Raw genomic sequence first — 13193 nt, 5'->3', positions numbered from 1 at the left:
GATGCCCTCTCACCCTGATCACCGCCCAAAAGGATATAGGACAACTGGAAAAGATAGCAGAAAATGTCATAAGGATGAAAATATCTATGGAGTTACTTCCAGGCAATGAAAAACGGAGTAAAATCATTTCACCACTTGGAAAAGGAAAGAGCAAGAGGGGTGCAAGAGAGAAATAAAAAATCATGAATGATATGGAGGACATGGAATAAAAGGAAAATAATCACATTTTCTCACATGAGCTTTAGGGGCACTCAGTGAAATTTGAAGTTAAGGGTTTTAAATAAAAATTGTATTTTTTCACAGCTCAGAATAAAATGCAGAATTAGTTGTTGTCATATGATGTCAAGGTAAAATGTACACACAGATTCAAAAGGAATTCTTCAAATTCATCAGAAATAAATATATTGATTGTAATTAACTACAACAGCATGACTGCAACCTGAATGCAGGAAGGCCCCCAACCATAGGCATCCAGAAGCTGGGAAGGGATCCCAGGGGAAGGATTGCCATGTACTTGCCCTGTGCCTTTTACTCTCTCGGTTTTGAACACTGGGGAAGACTAGAGAGACAGAAAGATGTGCATAGCTTTAAGAATAGATTTCATTGAATCATGTTCCTACATTTATTGTACTTCTCTGGCAGAAAATTGGGAGCTGAAAGGATGGAAAATTCCTTTCAAGATGCAGGTGTTTGAAGGGAATCTTTGGGCCAAGTTTGACCTCAGGATTCCTTCGGTCTTATCACGGTCCAGATGTCAGGGGATGAGAATGTCTCCCCCCTCACTTCTCATGCTGCAGATCACCCCGTAAGTCAGTATTATCTCTGAAATTTCAGAGCCATTGGTGACTTAAAAGCACAAAACCATTGACAACTAAGTGTGACTTAGTGATTTACCTCCTGCCTGTCACACTTAGAGAAGAGCCAGAGACACTCAGATATCTGTTGCAACAAGTCTGCCACTGACACAAGTGAAATCTGTAAACAACTGCTTTCCTCCATAAAAATCTCGGGTTTGTTTCTTCTGTCGATTGCCACCAAAAGCAGCTAATCCCCACCCAGCAATCACCACGTGCACCAGCTTCGCTCGCCCATGGCTTTATTGCATATCCCACATAAAATTGATAGCAGTTTCCTTTTTGTAGACAAAACATTTACGATTATCTCATTTGTCCTAGCAACAAAAATAACGATGCATATTCAACCTGTCATACAAAATGGTCTGAAAACACTTTACAGATACTAAAAAAAAAATCCAGAAGGGCTGTATGAAGACAAAAGAAAACAAATAGGTCGTCTTTGGTTTTTCAGCTGGAATTTCAAGGCATACCACGTTTCTTTCCAAACCGCATTTTATTATTTCCAAAGTATTTCGAAGACCCAATATGACATGTTTCTTCTGGATGTGATATTGCTTTTATAGGGATTTACTTGATATAATTTTTTCTTTTGCCTGATCTTTTAAGGTTTAGAAATTCACCCTGCTCACCCTACACCAAATTCTAATGAAAACCTAATATGGTAAAAAAGTTTAAGAGCCTGGAATACCCACTCACATTTTTAGAATGTTTATAATGCCAATTTTTTTTCTGATATTGCACTTTTTAAAAGTTTTGGTGCACAGATGGTAGCAATATACAGACTGCCTTTGTGAAATCAACCACATAAATTCATTTATCAATACACTAGCTAATTTCAGGTGCAGAAATATGGAATGTGAATATGGAAAAATGTGCTTATTTCATACATAGCTTTTGACTGCTGTAATACCTTTTCTTTCTGCTCCTTGAGGAGCTCAAAGGGCTATTAAGGCAGCCTATGCTTCAAACAATTACTACCTTACTCTCTTATATTTGCCTATGGTTCAGTTGTCTCTTTATACATCCTATAGCAAGGACTGCTAGGGACCTGCAATATCTCAGAAGACCCAAATATCTTATGGAGCCCTGTGGCATGAGGAGGCAACACCTGTGCTGTGATGCTCCCTCAGAGGGGTCATTTCATGCCTGAAACACTGGGGGTGTGAGTGCTATGAGGTGAGGATGTGCACCCATGGTTTCTAGGTCTGAGCAAGGCAAGTTGAACAGCACAAGAAATGCATCTTTGTGCCACCACTGGCAAAACCAATGGCTCCTACGAACAGGCAAGCTGAGCTTGGCTTTGGTGGAGGGTGAAGGAAGCTCCCAGTGCAGCGTCAGAGCAACTGAAACGTGACGGAGTGGACCCAAGGCATGGGGTGCGGTACAGAGGTCTGCTGTTGTTAGTGGCGTAGAGCAGAGCTAAATATGCGCCTGTCTCTTCTGCATCACCACTCCCTACCCCTGGTATAGCAGAGGCATCACATAGAGGTACTGACGAACGCTGTGGGCAGGGAAATGGGGAGAAGTTGGCAGGAGGCTTCCCAGGGTCTCCTCACCTACATAGGCTGAGATTCAGCGCCCTTTTCCTGAGCTGGAGAGTTTTCTTGATTGTTCAAATTATTTTCTTCTCCCTTGTCATTTGCACTTGCATTTCTCTTCTCCTTTACCTTCATTACAGTCATCTCCTGTTCTGACAAATTCCTTTGTTGCTCATAGCTGTTTGTCAGTAATTCAGAAAAAAAAAGTTAAATTTCATTTCACTGTTCTTAAAAAAAAACCAAACAGATAATTTAAAAATACTGAAACAAAATGTTTTAACCTTATTCAAAGCTTTCTCTTTTTTTTTTTTTTTCCTCATTCAGAACTGGTTGTTGAATTTGCTCAAAATTCAAAATACTTTTGGTCTTCCCCAAAAGCCAGTAATTGCTGTATTTACTGTGGAAAAAAACTGTTAATCTCACTCTTCACACTGATTATGCATGACACGACAGGTGGCTTTTTAAAACGGAAATACACTTCACTTTCCTAAAGCACTGGTAGAAACGGAATAGTTTAAAAATCTAATCTCCTCTCACTTTAGCCTGGTAAAGCTCCCCGTGTCTTCAGAGGGCTCTGAACTAACGCCTTGCATATTTCTTTCTTTCTGCTTCAAGCCTTCTTTCCACTGAAAAGAGTAACAAAGGTCAAATGGATTCCAATACGATATAGATTAGGTGTCTCATATGTACCACATTTTCAGTATGTTTAATGGAAGCACTGCTTAGACAAGGGAATTTTCATTATTTTGATATACTTCCTACCCAAAAAAATACTCAAGGAGGGTTAAAAGACATATGACTTTTGTCTTTCAATTAATGGTAAACATGTACAATTGTAAAATTTAATTCTATGTCCTCCATTTCATAGAGTAACAATCAGATATGTTGATTCAGAACTAACACAGAAACCAGGAGATCAAAAATTTCTGTCGTAGCTCTTGTGAATGGACAATTTGGGAAGGAGGGGGACAGTTCAGACAAAACAAGTTTCTCATAAAATATATCTATGCTGACAGAAGGAATCTACACTGTTGTTTGAAAAACTGAATTGGAAACCCGTAAATATTTTCAGCTTTGATAGGAAGCCAAAACTTTTTTATGCATAAATGTCAATGCAACATGGGGACTGCAGATCAAACACCTCATCTCTTTAATACCTTGTGTAGTCTGGTTTCACCACCTAGACTCCATTCTCCCATGATTTGAAACAATTTTGTTCGCACGTTCCCTGCCAGCTAAAGATTATGAATGTTTTCCAATCCTAATTTTAGGTAATCAGGTAACAAACACAGAATTGATATTTTGCCTGTGAAATTGTGATCATCAGTTTAACAGAACCTTCACATTTAACTAATAAAATACATCATGATATTAATTAAATGTGAAGGTTCTGTTAAATATAATCCAAAATCTGTTCAAGAAAAAAAGATTTTTTCAACTTTTTTTTTTTTGAATGACAGTTTTAGCTATGTTATACCACTGCTTCTACCATTAGTTTGGCTGTTCATGGTGTTTTATCATCATTCCCACACCAGTGGGAAGTTACAAGAAAGCTCCAAAGTCTGGAAAACATGGGAAATCAGTATTTATGAGAGAACTTGTCCATTTAGAGATGAATTGATCATGACCCAGAATTTCATGAGAGAAAAACTTTGGAGAACAGACATGCATCAAAGGATTATGAATAGGACTTGCATTTTTAGCAGTGAAAATAACCAAATGTTGGAAGAGCTTACACTCAAAAGGGACTCTGTCTTTCTTAGAGGTCTTTATTTCTAACAAATAGAAGTGAGATCCTGATGCAGGCAAGGGTCTGTGGTGTGTTATGGGAGGGTATGACTAGGTGAGGACTGAGCAGGGAGGTCTGTGAGGAAGGTCTGGGATGCATACACTAGCTTTTCTCATAAGGTCTAGTATCAATGTGCATTCATTACCAGCAATACTCCCTCCCAAATCATACAGAAAATTTTTGTGGGTGGAAAAGATATGAGAGGAAAGAAGAAGAGGAGCTCAACGCAGAGTGTCAGGAGCACCGGAAAGTTTGGGAACGGTCCAGATTTCAAAGAGATACTTAACTGCATTCCTCAAATATCTTTGTGAAACCCAGTTACACATCACACAGAAATGGTATACTCATTGTGCTGGGATCATTTCTAACTGGAATTTAGCCAGACCTTTTTAAGCAGAAAGGCGGGCAGGGGAACAATCCTGTCGTTAAATGTCCTTGTCATTTTATCTTCATTCCTCTGATTCGTTGCAGATGTTGCTTTGGAAAGTGTTTTAGTGCCTTTCTCACTTCAATTACCATCAGTTCACACTCAGTTCATAATGGCAGAATAATTGAGCAGGGGACTAGTTCACCATCCTTGTGGATGTTTTTGACATCTACTTGCGGTTCCTCTATTTCTTTATCTTGCAGCAGATTTTTCCTTAGAAAATTAAATTTGAAAGTGTTTGAAGGTTTGAAAAAGGGACAAAGATTGATTACTTTGGTAACTTTATTTCAACATTAGATTAACTTTTTATGGATTATAATGACAAGCCCTAAGCAAAAAAGATTGTAGTAACTGTGAGATGTATGACTCAATATGAAGTCAGAACAGAGTGTAACTCACAAACTTTTCTTCGTAACAAAGTCCAGTTAATAAAACATAGTAACAATACCTGTTTTTAAATTAAATGCCATTAGACAAACTCTAAGTGCATGAATTTACAGTGTTTACACTGAATAGAAAAGTCAACCAATCATTTATTGTTTGTATATTTACTTATCCAACATTTATTGAGGAATTTATTATTAATGCATTAATATAATAAGTAAAGGGATTTTGCTTTTTTAAGTCTTGCAATTTTTATTCAAGAATATCCTTTACAATACTTTGCAGATACAGGGTTAGTATCCAACTAGTGCAATTCTACTGGATAGTGTAATTCGCTGACCACAATAAAATATTAGACTAGCTAAATCAATGAAGTTAGTTGTTCATAATCACTGAAAATTAAGTAAGAGGAAAAGTGTGACCAAGACATTTTCAGCGGCATTGTAATTGCTTTTCTACAATAATATTTCTAAATAGCAACTGAAAGGTTGGTTTCTACAAAGAATTGGAAATTGTAATTGCAGAGTGTGGTGATCTGTCAGTCTTTCTGGAAACAAATCAAGAGAGAAATAATTATACAAGACTTTCAGAGCTACAGTTTCAAAAACTGAGCTCATTTCTGAATCTGGAAGACATTTCTTTGCCAGCCTAAGGAAATATCATGGTTTTTGTGTGTTTAGCTTTAAATCACAGAATCACAGAATCTTCTTGGTTGGAAGGGACCTTTGAGATCATCGGTCCAACCAACAAAAAAACCCCAAACAAACAAACAAACAAAAAATCAAAAAACGCCACCAAACAAACAAACAAAAAACCAAACAAAAAAAACCCAAAACACCAAAACAAACACCCACCCACAACCACACACTACACCCACCCACAAACAGACGCAAACCAACAATCTCAGGTACTAGAACATGCCCTGAAGTGCCATGTCTACACGTTCCTTAAATACCTCCAGGGATGGCGACTCCACCACCTCCCTGGGCAGGCTGTTCCAGTGCCTGACCACTCTCTCAGTAAAGTAATTCTTCCTAATATCTAATCTAATCCTCCCCTGCCACAACTTTAGACCATGTCCTCTGGTCCTGTCATTATTCGCTTGGGAGAAGAGGCCAACACCCACCTCTCTATAACCTCCTTTCAGGTAGCTGTAGAGGGCAATGAGGTCCCCCCTCAGTCTCCTCTTCTCCAGACTAAACATGCCCAGTTCCCTCAGCCTCTCCTCATATGACTTTTTCTTTAGACCCTTCACCAGCTTGGTGGCTCTCCTCTGGACACGCTCCAGCAGCTCAATGTCCTTCCTGTAGTGAGGGGCCCAGAACTGAACACAGTACTCAGGGTAGAGCATTGGATTTGTTATGCCCATATGTTTACAAACACAAATATTATTCCTCCTAAAGGTGAGCAAGAAAAATCACCAAAACATTCCAGATGAATAGAAATGGTCAAACACACTGTGATTTTTTTGGAAGACAGTTCAGATAAGATTTTCCTAAACTTCAGTACACAGATTTATAAATGGATAACTGGATACCTTGTTCACAGTGTCGTGTACCCTCTTCAGAGCAGAATAAGATGGTATGGACTATTAGATGCTTGATTCTCACAACAGCAAGAAATTAACTCACCATTTTCCCTGGGCTTCTTTCCACTGCCCTTTGGCAAAACACTAAGGGCACTCAGAAATAGAGGAACTTGCTTTTGCTTACTTGGCTTTGTAGTCCTCTTAGCACTGAACAGGCTGTTCTCACAACATTTGAATTGGCAGTGGACAGAGAGCTCTTCTCACCAAGTAATAGTCTGAATATGATCTGTTCATGCTGTTGTCTTTGCATTCAGTTTCACAGACAAGACAACTGGCCATGCCTGAACCCTCCCATCCTTGCTCACCTTTGGCTGGGGAGCACATGGGTTCTCTGTCTTCTCTTCCTCTTGAACCTCTGCCCAGTCCACAGGCTCAGCGGTGGTACCAGGTTAAGAAGATGCCGTTCACACACCTTCAAGGGTCTTCCCAAGTCTACAACCTTACATATTCCCATTGGTGTCCTCAGCCAACCCCACAGAAAAAGGAGCCTGCAGGATTACAGTCACCAGGCTGTGCCACAATGGCTCTGGCACCCCCACAGTTGTGCAGGACAGAGGGGCCTTTTCTTGCCCCATTATGGTGATACCTGCCACATTTATCAGGGGTTAAGTATCGTGGCATTGAAAGGCACAGCATCCTGGCACTGCTGACATACAACTAAATTAACTCCTTGTCTTTGGCTTTATTACATTTGTGAATATGGGAGCCATCATCCAGCCAAATCTTGAGAAAGTGCCTTAAGGATTCAAGCTCTCATTCTGCTTTCTCTGTAACACTTCCAGTTCCTCTCACTGTACCCCTTCTTGCACAGACATTTGCCCTCTAATCTTTCAAATCCAGTGCCAGGAGACTTTTCCATACTCTCTCCATTGGGTCGGCCTCTGTAGGATTTTACACTGTTGTCAGACAAGTCAGGGGTTCAGAGCCAAATTAAACTTTTCCCCTGAATTTTTCTTGATTTGCTTTCATTGCTGAGGAATTTGGGGAACCTCATTCATCCCCTCTAGGTACAAGAAACAGAAATTTTCTTCCCTGGCAGGAGGCAGGACTTCAGCTGGATTCACATAACCCTATTGCTTAATATTTCCAATGGTTTTCAGATAGCTCGTATCTTGGAGTCTAAAGCTGCTCTCATACCTGTGGAGATTTTTTTGCACAAAGCAAACAGAGTTCAAACTGAGTTCCCTGTCTGCAACGTTCACTACATCATCATCAGGCTCCTCGTTGTCTGGATTGCAAGTTGGATGAGGCTGGCTTTTTTTTTTCTCCTTTTTTTTTATATCCCAACTTCTTACTTATGCCCAAAAATTCTCCAGGGGCAGAAAGTGTCTACAAGACTTTAATGAGGAGACTAGTCTTGGATGGGGCAAACTTTTCCTAACCTAATGTTTAAAGACACAGTTCAGAATTAGTTACAGAAGTGCTTAAAAAATGCATCTCTATGAGCTAAAAATATTGCAGGCCCATTCCCTTTGCATTACAGTTAGAACATGGAATCATAGAATAGGTTGGGTTGGAAGGGACCTGTAAAGGTCATCTAGTCCAACCCCCCTGCAATGAGCGGGGACATCTTCAACTAGATCAGGTTGCTCAGAGCCCCATCCAACCTGACCTTGAATGTTTCCAGGGATGGGACATCTACCACCTCTCTGGGCAACCTGTTCCAGTGTTTCACCACCCTCATTGTAAAAAATTTCAAGAGGGAGTCATCAGAGGAAAAGGCCTTCTTTTGCCACACTCAAAATGTATTTCGGTGGTAATTCTGTTACTCTCAAAAATTATTTTTGAAGAAGTCTGCTAAGACATTTTAAGTCCATATTTACCTGATCTTAATGTTTACCCATACATTGTAGTCCTTATCTGGAGAATTTGCTCATATACTATCTTATTATTCCATATGTCTTTTACACAAATAAAGTGTCTATTATTATAGCACATGAGCCAAGATGCTTTTGCCCTTCAGCTACGTAATATATAGATATATATATATAGAATTATTCTGATTATATATGAGTAATTTTTTTTTAAAAAAAATCTTATCCTCAGAGTGAATTTTAATGCCTTTGCTTGAGTTTTGAATTGTGGGAAAAAATGTATAATGAAACAGTGCTACACCCTTTACCAAAAAGTACGGCTACAAAGGGGCTGTGTGTTGAATCTGTAAAGCAGAGCTGGGAAGGAACCAACACCAAAGAAATATTCATATTCTCCAGGCAGTGATACTGCCTCTGCTACCGAGAGTGCCATGGAAAATACAGTGATTCAGTTACTGGGGCCAGTACTTCACATTGCTTTGCAAAAGAGTAACTTTACTCATGTGACTCTTTACAGGGAAGCTCATCGTATAACCTACCTGTGTAAAGTTGCTCCTATGCAGAAATACTTGCGTGATTAGGCCCACAGTTTTTAATGAGTGTTTCATAGAAAAATCCCCGGCTGAAATATGGGTTTTAAATGTTTTGCTGCTATTTGAGAGCACTCAAGTTCTTCTAAAGAGTTTTTGGCCTATGTATGGAATTATCCATAAGAAAAAAAAAAAAGGAGGTGGTACATACATTATGCACAGATTTTTCAGAAAGACTTATTCCATTGACCTATAGAGAATTTACTGACTGAGACTCCTCACACAGAGAGAGAAAATTGTTTTTCTGTGGCTTCTTTTATTTATTATCAGCTTCATCTTGGGAGTCCAGGTTATTTTTTAATATTTCTCTAATGTTGCTTCTTTCCAAGGGTGGGGGAAGGACAGGATCGAGAAGATTACATTCTATATTTATATTATTATTACTGCACATGTGATTGTGTCAAGCTATAAATTCCTTGCTAAATTTTTTAAATCCCTCTGATGTCTGACATGGAGTTGGAAATGCATAAATGTTAAATTTTATGGTATTTTCCGTGTTACTATAGCTTGCAGTTCTATTATAAACTGTCATCTATAATATAATCAAAGGAAAATTGGTAGGAAACCTTATTGTAGTCCAAGGAACATTCCTTTTTACATGAACTTACCAACTTTAATAGGATTTAGACTGTCTGGCTCAATCTGGAGCTTTTTAAAAAAGCTAGGAAAGACTGAGTCAGAAAAGAACTAAGTTGTTTATGGGATGTCCCCAAAATTTACCTTGATTTACAGCAGTGTATAATGTCACAAAAAAATGCTTCCCCGTTGAGTCAGAGTTTTTCAATCACTAGAAAAGTGTCTATATCATCCCTAATGCAGTTTGTACCTTTCTCATTGCTGACTGATACCACTGTCAGTTGTAGCATAAAAAATTAGTAGTAAATTAAGGTTTGTATAGGTCTGCTTGTCTTCCTTCTCTCTCTCTTTGCTTTCCTGTTACTGCTTGGCTTTCAGACACAGCTTGTTATTTGCATTTGTATTGACAATAGCACAAGGGAGTGCTTGCTGGCACAAGGCAGGACACGCGGTAGGAAGGCATGGTTCAAATACAGAATAAAGTTGTTATCTTTGCCCCAAGGAGCTTACATTTTTCTAGCTGGAAAGGAGTTTCTTACCCAGTAGTAATGCCCTGCTCTGGGAAGACCTGCCTCTGTGTTCCCTGACGGGACAGTGTGGGACAGCAGGACCTGCTCTCCCCAGGAGTGCTGGGACTTGCACTTCTGGCAACTGCCCAAACCACTACCCAGACCATGGACCTCCTCGCTGAAGAAGGTGCTCACTCCTCATCTCACCAGGAGCCAGCCATGCAAGAAGCAGGAAAAGAAAACCTGATTCTGGTGGTGGGGCATGAACTTAAGAGAAAACACAACCAGGGGGCCAGGACCTGCTGCCTTGAATGTGAGCATATCTACCTGAAATCATTATGGTTAAAATCAAAGAAACTGAAGAGCAGAGGGCAAAGCTGTGGTTCTGACTTATCCACCTGAACCCTGAGCATTCTTCTTGCTTGCAAGTTGGTCCAGTTTCAAAATGCAAGATTGGAAAGACACGCTAGGGAGGTAGGGATGCTGGGGAGGTAGGACCGGGGCTGAGGCAATGCTCTAACTACTGGGCTAGCATGTCAGCAGTGGGTGCTGCGTTTGCCATCCACATATTCCATATCTGATGGGTTTAGTAAAATCGGTGAGATGTGAAAGATCACATAATTCCAGAATGGGAGAGGATGGAAGGGAGCTCATAAGATCATCTAGTCCAACACCCCTGATCATTCTAGAGCCAGTTGCCTAAGAATATGTCCAGATGAATTTGGAATATCTCCAAGGATGGAGACTCCACAACCTCTTTGGGCAACTTATGCCATTGTTTGATGACCCTCACAGGAAAAAAAGCATTTCCTGATGTTCAGACAGAACCTCCTGCATTTCAGTTTGTGTCCACTGCTTCTTCTCTCGTCACTGGGCACTACTGAAAAGGGCCTGGCTCCCTCCTCTTCATTCCCTCCCTTCAGACATGTATATACATTGATAAAATCCCCCTGAGGCTTCTCTTCTCTAGGCTGATAAACCCCAGCTCTCACATCCTCTTCCCATATGAAAGATTCTCCAGTAACTTAATCATCTTTGTGGTCCTTCACTGGATTTGCTCTGGTAAATCCCATTTCCATTAGGTCCCTAGGCTTTCAGCCAAAGAGATAGAAACTTTACTTCATGGACTCCTTGCCTTCTGAATGGGCCTGATTTTCTCATACAGTCATTGAAGAGAATTCCTGAAGTCTGTCTGGCTGAAACCTCTGCGGCCTTTCAAAGGTATTGGAAATCTCTCTCCAATTTCAGGGAACTTCTTCAATTATTTTAGGTTGATGGAATCGTTCCCCTCTTCTTTCCACCCACGCAGTGTCATGTACCCACATTTCTGTGAGCCATTGCTGGAGTGTCTGGCTAGAGAGTCAGACCTGGCAGGCTGTGTTTTATCCAGAGTGTAAAACAATAGATAACAGATACCAGCCCACAGAGGACAATCAGGAGGCAAAGAGATAATGCAGGTCTGCCAGTTTGGTCTGCCAATGTCTGAGTTCTTTCATGTCTGGAGCACTCCCTAAAATTTAGATGAGTTCAGCAGTAGCTGGGGAATATTATTATCAGGTGCTGTGTTGGTTGCTTTCTGGGAATCAGCAAAATCCTGACCTTTAAAATGTTTCTCCATAAACTGAACTCTGTACTCACAAATGCTACAGTAGTATGTGGGACCGGGGCCTTTACAGTAACACTCCTGTTACTAATGAACAAATCTCCTTATCAAAAATCCAGATATTAGCATAAAGCTAGTGAACAGAAATGTTTAAGACAGCAGCATTTTTCAAACTTGAATTACAGTAAGAATACAATCAGTACCAGTCAGTCGGACCGAAACCTAATCCAATCTTTTTTATATATTGGCATACTTTTACCCCGTCTCCTCCAAATGCATATGCATTTTTCTATAACCTTTTCCTATGTGGTTTTTTTTTGGTTTTACTCTCAATATTTTCTTTTCTTGTAGTTTGAATTATTGATTGTCCCTTTTTCTTTTAAATAGCTGTCCTTTGCTTTTCTGTTATCACAAGAATTGCAGGCTCATTCCCATTAATTTATTTCATTGCTTCCTTATTGTTTTAATTCTCCTACAACAGCTAAAGTCTACATTAGTAAGCATTAGTCTATAGAGCTACATTATATGGTATAATGTATCTAAATGAATTTCCTTCCCTTTTTTCCTGAGGTTAGCCGCAATGTAGCTAAGGACAAAATTACATTCCCATTTAAGGCTACTTTTCAGTCCATCTCTTGACATCCAACTAAGCCCTGTGAAATACGATTCACCACAGAGAAACTATTGGAGTAGGTCTGGGTTTCTACTGTCAGTTTCTCCTGATTTTTGCCTTGCTGTCTGGAAAGCCAGAAGAAGGTGCCAGCTGGGGTTTGCTCTCCCAAAGACTACTCCTTGAGCAATTGTGTAGATTGAAAGGAGCAGCGTAGAAGAAGGCAGAGTTGCATGCCAGGCATGCTGGGTCTCAGCAAAATTGAGCATTTACTTCCACAATACATGCATGCCATGGCAGCTGAACAGCCTTGGGAGCCTCCATGAACAAACAGGGCACCAGGAACAGGGAAGAATGATTCCTCTACTGGTTATAGCCCTAGTCTCTGGGTGTTGGAAACAGTCATTGGGGCAGGATTCATCCCAACCATCTGTAGCTGTTTATACAGTGAAGGAGCTCCACCTCACATGGTCAGAATTAAAATGGAGGTTCAGTGCCAAGACAGAGGCATCTAAATGTAACAGATGCTCAAGGACAACCTCCCTAACCTCTGGCAGCTGAGCAAAGACTCCATGTCTCCTGCAGGTCCTGTGTAACATCTACCAGCCTCATGCATATGTCCTGGATAGCTCTGGGCATTTAATGTGGAACTAGGCACATAAATCCTTTCAGACTCCTTTATAGCCTCATTTCAAGACAGAACCTAGAATAGATTGGGAGAACTATCCCTGAGAAATGCTGATTTCTTCCCATTTTTGCCCACAGGAGTCTCAACATGTAGTTCAGGCATGTGAATATTAACAGTGTCCACCTCAACATAAGATCCTAAGGCCATTTTCAGCACCCACAGTCTTGCTTCCTTGTCCCCACTGCAGATCTGTTAGGCCTCCTCAGACCTGGCATATACA

This window comes from Numenius arquata, chromosome 1 (genome assembly GCF_964106895.1).
Source record: "Numenius arquata chromosome 1, bNumArq3.hap1.1, whole genome shotgun sequence".
Lineage (NCBI taxonomy): Eukaryota > Metazoa > Chordata > Aves > Charadriiformes > Scolopacidae > Numenius > Numenius arquata.
Note: the sequence above shows the minus strand (reverse complement) of the source record.